Below are 7,968 nucleotides of genomic sequence, written 5' to 3' on the forward strand. Positions count from 1 at the left end.
TGTGCCCCAGGCACTTCTCAGCACCTTCCCAGCCCTGACTGATTGAAGCTCTCTGTGCCTCTGTGCTGTGCCCGGGGTGGCTGCAGGCAGTGCCCCAGCCCTGCTGGGCTGGCAGAAGAGCTGCTCATCAAGAGAAATGTGCTTTTGAAGCTCTTCTTGGTTACCAGGAGCTGCCTCTGTGCCAGGAGCCCAGCCCAGCTCAGCAGCACAGACACAGCACCAGGACTTTAATGAGCCTCTGGGGCTTTGTGCTCAGGCTCTGAACATCAGTCCCTGAGAGGGAGCTGAAGAAACCTCTCCAGAACTCCAAGTCAGAATCCAACTCCAAACTTTCTTGGACTTTTAATGGCTCCCACTGAGGGACACAACTGAGAAAGTGTCCCCAGGCCCCAGGCAGAGCAGAGAACTGCAGGCAGTGACGACAGGTGGGGACAAAGAGAAGCCAAGTCTTGGTGCCCTGGGGCACAGCAGCAGGGTCTGTGCCACCAAGGGCTGGGAGGAGACACCTTGTCCTGAGGCCCTGGGGCCTCCTGGCACAGCCCCAGCCAGGCTGGGCACTGTCAGCCCCTTGTCCTGCCCTCAGCATCCCCCCTAAGCCCACATCCCAGTGGCCTCAAGGATCTGCTGGAAGGATTCCCTGGGGAGCCTTGTGCAGGAATGGCCCTGGGGGCTCCTTAATGCTCCCAGGGACTGCAGGTTTTTCAAAGGACTTTGGGTTTGGCTTTGGCCTTGGAGTCTCTGAGAGGTTTGGGCAATCATGGCCTGAAATTATCTGCTTTAATGAGTCCTTTGAGAGCTTTTGTCAGTAACAATACTCAGTGGGCTCATTAATGCTTCAAGGTACTTCAGTTATTTGAAGGTACTTGGTGTTTCATTTTTCATACAAACTCTATGAGAAGTTTGTGCAATCATGGCCCCAATTATCTACTTTAATGAGTCCCTTGAGAGCTCTGTACTGACACTCAGTGGGGCACATTAATACTTTGAGATACTCAAGATTTTTAATGTACTTTGGATTTTCCTTTCCATACTGAGTCTCTGAGAGCATTTAGTGCCATCCTGGCCTCCAATTCTTACCTCCAAGCAGTCCAGGAGTAGCCAGTGTTGGGAATGACCTCAGTGGGACCCATTTATGCCTCGAGACACTTTGGGTGTTTCTTCTGACTTTGACTCCTGGAAACGTTTGTGCAGCCTCTTCTCAGGCCCTGAGGTTGCAGGGCTCAGCGACAAATGCACCACAGGGCTCATTAGGATCAAGCAAGTCCTGACAAACTATGGTTCTGCCTTGATTTCCATCTGCTCTTGTGGAGTTCATCAGAAATGTTTCTGTAGTGGTTTTGGTTCACCATTTTGAGATTTCTCAAAATCAGTTTCGGTTCAGTGTTGGCTAATTACTAGTGCACTCACTAGAATACCCTTACTCATTTCCTGCTGCAAGATAGGATTAGGAGAAAGGAAAAGCAGGCTCAAAGCTTTAAAAGGGTATAAATTAGAGCTTATAAGTAGTAATTAAAGAACGAGAAATAAGAATCAGAACAAAACTTTCACAACACTTCGCCCCTCCATACAACCTTCTCTTTCTTACTGAGAATAAAAAGAGACAAACCCCAAACAATTCAGTCACTTTACCACCTCTAGAATAGCCTTTTTTCAGTTCACTTAAGGAGAGAAGTTCCTCTTGTTAATGTTATGGAGACTTCCATCTAAGAAAACAGTTCTCTTGTGACTTTTTATTTCCACTAATAGCAGCGACCCAGAAAAGTCTGTAATTGTGAAGTCCCTCCAACTTCTTCACAGCTTTTCCTACAGTTGTCTTTATGGGCCATGTCAACTAACAGGGTATTAGTTTAAAGATAAGCTGTTTAAGAGCAAAAGTTCTCTTCATCTATCTCTGAAATCATCTTCATCTGACTATGACAGAGCTGTCAATCACACAGCAGGGGCAGTGCTAACCCAGGTCTTATTGACTGAGCTGTCAATCACACATCAGGCACTGTTGGTACCTATGTGTGTGTCTTTCTACAGATTTTTGTCTTGCTGTTGTTTTCTATTTCTTCTTCAAATCCTACTTACCTGTAACATTTTTGAGTAAATTAACATCTTCAGAATTAAAGGTTTTAAGGTTAAATGGGCTAAGTTATTCAAGTTTATGTTATGATGAGAGGTTTATGTTGAAATAGATGTTGTATTAAAACCTTTGCCAAATTTCCTGGATTGTCTATATTTTGTCAGTAAAATTTTGTGTCATTTTGACCTCTGAGCTCAGTTGGTTAGAGCATGGTGCTGGTATTACTGAGGCTGTGGGTTCAATCCCTGTGTGGGCCATTCATTTAAGAGCTGGACTTGATGATCCTTGTGGGTCCCTTCCTAGCAAGAATATTCTTTGCATCTGCCCATGTTGACAATATCTGCTTGGTGTTTCTCCTGTGCACCAAACTCAAGTCAAGGAACTTTTGGTTACCCCCAGCATTTCAGTGTTCTGGGTACACACTAAAAGCTCGCAATGGCCTCTCGTTTTCATGAAGCTCCACAGTGTCACACTGGCCCCTTGCTTCCATGGGCCCCAACAGTGCCCCAATGATCTCCTTGGTTCCACAACTTCCCACAGTGTCCCACTGGCCCCTTGGTTCCATGAGGATCTGGAGTGCCACAAAGGTTTATGACATTTGTCCTTGCTGCCCCTCACATCCCCCTGCCCCACAAACAACCCTGAGCCACCTGTAAGGGACAGGCCCTGCTGTTCCAGGCTGGGCTCACGGCTTGGCCTTTCTGCTTCCCCCAACCAGCCCAGGCATTGCTCAGCACTGCAGCTCCCTGCTCAGAGCCTTGGGCTCCCTGCAATCCTGGCCTCAAGGATCTGCTCTCAGCAGTCCCTGGGCAGCCTTTGGCACTCCCTGCCCTCAGTGGGGCCCAGTGATGCTCCAAGGGACTTGGAGTTTTGCTTCTGACTTCTTGAGCAGCTTCTTCAGCCTTCTTTCAGTGCCTGAGGGTCCTGAACTCAGCCCCAAATCCACCGTGGGGATCATCAAAATACAGAAAGCCTTGGGTAGGGTTCTTTCTCTTCTTTCAATTGTTATCAAGTCTCCAGGGTTTGTGCAGCTGATTGGAGTCCATTTGGAGTTCTGTTAAGGAGGAAGGTTTCAACATGCACCTCATGAGTTTTCTTGTTTACTCAAGGCAATATATTTATTTTTCAGTTAAGAGAAGAGCTGATAGAAGCATTCCCCAGGGGACCTTGATGCTGAATGTCTCCTTAGGAGGTTTGGGCACAGAGAAGAATGAGCTCCTTGAGGGCTGACCCTGTTTGGACAAGCTGCTTCTCACCCCCACTCTCACCATGTCTGACATGGCCCACCTGGCACTGACATCCCTGTGCCCTGCAGCAGATCCATGTCCCCTGAGCTCTGCAGCTCCATGTCCCAGCCCATTGCACCATGTCCCACCTGCTCTCCTCAGGGCTCTGCCTGCACACAGGCCCTGGAGAAATTTTCCTGTTAGGAAGGAAAGAACGGGAAGGCTTGAGCAGGTTTCCCAAACAACAACCCCACTCAGGAACCACCTGCTCAGTCCAGGCTGCATGGAATGGTGTCACCTTTCTCCAAGGGCCAGTGTGAGCAGAAATTATCTCTGGAAGCAGAATTCTCTGAGTCTTGCAGCTGAATTCTCTGTCCCTGTCCTTTGCCTTGACTCTGTTGCAGATGGAAGCTGCTGGTGCTGTCCTCACCTTTAACCTCTCTCTTGAATGCAAACAGATGTCCCAGGTGGGTTCAGCAGGATTTGCTCAATGTTTCTACAAAACTTTTGGGTTCCTCATGGAATGAATGGGCCATTTTGGCACTGAGGGGGTGACTTGGAAGCAAGGAGTCAATTGTGACCATGGAGTGCCATGGAACCAAGGGGCGATGGTGACACAGCAGGGCCAAATGGATCCAGTGGTCCATTGTGACACTGTGGATCCAAGGAGACCATGGAGACACCTCCCGAACCTCATGGAACCAAGGTGTCCATGGTGACCCAGTGGGGCTTCATGGAGCCAATGGTCCATGGTGACACTGCCCATCCAAGGAGGCCATTTGGACACTGTGGAAGCTCATGGAGGGAGGGAGGCCATTGTGACACTGACGAACTTCATGACACCAAATATCCATGGTGACACAGCAGCAGGGCATCATGGGAACCAAGGAACCGCTGTGGGCAGTAGGGAAACTCATGGAACCTGGGGCTGTTGTGGCACTGCAGAACCAACAGAGCTGATGGACCTTGTCCCAGCTCCTTGCGTGGCACAGCAGGAGCAGCACCCTGGGAGCCTCGGGAATGCCCCTCTGGGATCCATGGCACACACTCCCAGGGGCTGGAATTCTAGATCCCTGCCAGGAAAAGGTGCTCCTGCCTTTTGAGGCAGGAGCCTTTTGGCTCTTAAGAAGGAGCCAAAAGCCAAGTGGAGCAAGATCTTAGAGTGACATTTCACTGCCAGCCTTCATAACTTCACCCATGGTTGTTGTAGCTCAGGGATTGGGAATTAAATCAGGGCAGGATCTTTGGTGTGAGCTGCCCTGGGTCAAGACAGACACCCAGAGAAAAACAGAGCAGGCAAAGAGAGGCAGGAGAGAAAGGAGGACACAAACACAATCAGCTGAGCAGGTGGCACTCTGAAAACAGAACTGCAACTGACTGAAAATGAATGTGACAAAAAGAAATAATTTTGTAACTTGAATTCCTATCAAAACACATTTTCCTCCATTTCTCACAAACCTGCTCCCAGTGTCATTCAGCAGGTCTGTGAGAAAGTTTTTGTTCTGAGTGAATGTTCCAGGTTGCAGCCACATGGAAACAGGGAATGGGGATTTTCCTGCTTTTGAGGAGTTTGACATCCTCAGCTGAGGAGAGGAGGAGGCACCAGAAAAAAAGGGCAGCTGGGCTTCAGCCTCCCACAGGGAAGAGGGAGGAGAAATTCTCGTGTCCTGTTGACAAGGAGAATGAGGATGACGAGGAGGAGGAGGAGGAGGAGGAGGAGACCGAGGAAGAGGAGGAAGGGGAGGATGAGGATGTGGAGGAGGAGATGGACGAGGAGAAGGAGGATGCGGAGGAGGACAATGAGGAGGTAAAGGAGGAGGAAGATGAGGAGGAGGACAAGGAGGAGGTCAACAAGGACGACAAAGAGGAGAAGGATGAGGACAAGGACATGGAGGTGGAGCAGGAGAAGGATGAGGAGGACGAGGAGGAGGAGGACGCTGATGAGGTAGAGGAGGATGCAGAGGGCAAGGATGATGAGGACAAGCAGGAGGAGGCAGAGGACGAGGAGAAGGAGGAGGAAGAGAAGGAGGAAGAGGAGGAGAAGGAGGAGGACAAGGGCATGGAGATGGAGGAGGCAGAGGAGAAGGACGAGGAGGATGAGGAAGAGGACACGGAGGAGGATGAGGAGGAGGTGGATGAGGAGGAGGGCACAAAGGAGGAGAAGGAGGAGGTGGAGGAAGAGGAGGAGGTGGAGGACAAGGAGGAGGAGGCCAAGGAGGAAGAGGAGAGAAGGAGGAGGAAAAGACATGGAGGAGGATGAGGAGGAGGAGGTAGAGAAGGACAAGGAGGAGGAGGAAGAGGAGGAGAAGGACAAGGAGGAGGATGTGAAGGAAGAGGAGGACGACAAGGAGGAGGAGGAGGACGAAAAGGACGAGGACATGGAGGAGGCAGAGGAGATGAGGTGGAGGAGGAGGGCGCGGAGGAGGAGGACGGGGAGGTGGAGGAAGAGAAGAAGGAGAAGGAGGAGGAGGAGGAGGAGGAGGAGGAGGAGGAGGAGGAGGAGGAGGAGGAGGAGGAGGAGAAGGAGAAGGAGAAGGAGAAGGAGAAGGAGAAGGAGAAGGAGAAGGAGAAGGAGAAGGAGAAGGAGAAGGAGAAGGAGAAGGAGAAGGAGAAGGAGAAGGAGGAGGAGAAGGAGAAGGAGGAGGAGGAGGAGGAGGAGGAGGAGGAGGAGGAGGAGGAGAAGGAGGAGGAGAAGGAGAAGGAGAAGGAGAAGGAGAAGGAGAAGGAGAAGGAGAAGGAGAAGGAGGAGGAGAAGGAGAAGGAGAAGGAGAAGGAGAAGGAGAAGGAGAAGGAGAAGGAGAAGGAGAAGGAGAAGGAGAAGGAGAAGGAGAAGGAGAAGGAGAAGGAGAAGGAGGAGGAAGATGAGGAGGTGGAGTGTCCTGGTTTAGGGCAAATTTGTTAAAGAATCTGCAAAGGAGGGTCCCTCCAGAAAGCAAAACCCACACGGCCCCTCCCCCCAACCGGTTCGGGAAAAAATTCCTTGGAGAGAGGTGGAAAGAACCTGTTCATTTCAGGCACAGCAACCCCCAGCACACAAAATGAACAATACCAGATGACACCACTCTGAGAAAGATGACAAAATCAGAAAGTCTCTTTCGGGGGTGGTTGCTCTGTTCGCAGTCCCTCCGGCACTGGGCCAGCTGCTGCAGCCGAACCTTCAGTGTTCCCAGGTCCCAGTCCGGAGCAGGTTCGAGATGGTCACAGAAACAGGAGAGGAGAAAGAGTCCAGGAAGCACTGTGGACTGTTTAGCTAGAACTAGCTAATAAGCAGAGGCCAAAGCAGAGCAGAAGCAAGAGCAGAAAAAGAGAGCAAGCAAAGCAGCAAGCTGAAAGCAAGAAGTGAAAACAGCCCTATGTACTGCTTGTCTCTGTGTCCCTGATAAGAGAAACCCAAACAAAACTTCCACTCTTCAAAGCCGGTCTTAAAGGCACAGAACAGATGAATGGGGATACAAGCATCATAACGTCACCCCAGGACATTGAGGAAGAAGAGGAAGTTGAGGAGAAGGACGAGGAGGATGGGGAGGAGGAGGTGCAGGACGAGGAGGACAGGAAAGTAGATGAGGAGGCAGAGGAGGAGGACAAGGAAGAGGAGGATGAGGAGGTGGATGAAGAAGAGGAGGAGGACAAGGAGGAGGCAGAGGAGAATGAGTAGGAGAGGGAGGGTGAAGAGGAGAAAAAGGAGCATGAGGATGTGGAGGATGAGGAGGATGAGGAGGACAAGGAGGTAGATGAGGAGGAGGAGGAAGACGAGGAAGAGGAGGAAGAGGACCAGACATGGAGGAGGAGGACTTAGAGGTGGAGGAGGAGGAGGAGGCAGAGGTGAAGGAGGAGGATGAAGACATGGAGGAGTAGGAGGAAGAGGAGGAGGATGTGGGTGTGGAGAAGGAGGAGAACAAGGACATGAAGGAGGCGGAGGAGGATGATGAGGACAAAGAAGATGAGGAGGAGGAGGAGGAGGAGGAGGAGGACGAGGTGGAAGAGGAGGCGGAGGACAAGGATGAGTCGCCCCAGGAGGATGAGGAGGAGGAAGGCAATAAGGATATGAAGGAGGAGAAGGATAAGAAGGTGGAGAAGGAGGAGAGGGAGGATGAGGATGTGCATAGAAGGAGGACGAGAAGAAGGATGAGGAGGATGAGGAGGCTGATGAGGAGGAGGAGGAGGTGGAGGACAAGGAGGATGAAGAGGAGGACAAGGAGGAGGAGGAAGACAAGAACGTGATGGAGGAGGAGGAGGATGATGAAGAGGCACGGGAGAAGGACGAGGAGGAGGAGGGGGAGGATGAGAAGGAGAAAGACAAGGAGGTGAGTGAGGAGAGTTTGCTTTCTTTACTCTTCCTGATAGAAATTTCTTTCTCTTGCCCAGCCCTGTTCCCTCCCCTGCAAGGAGCCCATCCCTGTTTGCCCTTTCCTCTCTGGCCCCACTCCCCATTGCAGTTCCTGACTTGGCCCCATGGGAACGTCCCTTGTCCATCAGGACCATCCTACAAGTGCTGCAGGAATTGTCTGCAGGCTCCTGCAGTGCCTGGTGCTGCTCCCTTGCCAGAGGCACCCCAGGCCAGGGGGCACATCTGGGCTGCTGTGTCTGCCTCTGGGGCTCCCTGTTCTGGGCAGTGAGGAGGAGCTGCAGAGGCTCTGCAGGACTGACAGGATGGGCTTTGGGGCTGGCAGGAGA

The sequence above is a fragment of the Zonotrichia albicollis genome, chromosome 7, assembly GCF_047830755.1.
Source record: "Zonotrichia albicollis isolate bZonAlb1 chromosome 7, bZonAlb1.hap1, whole genome shotgun sequence".
Lineage (NCBI taxonomy): Eukaryota > Metazoa > Chordata > Aves > Passeriformes > Passerellidae > Zonotrichia > Zonotrichia albicollis.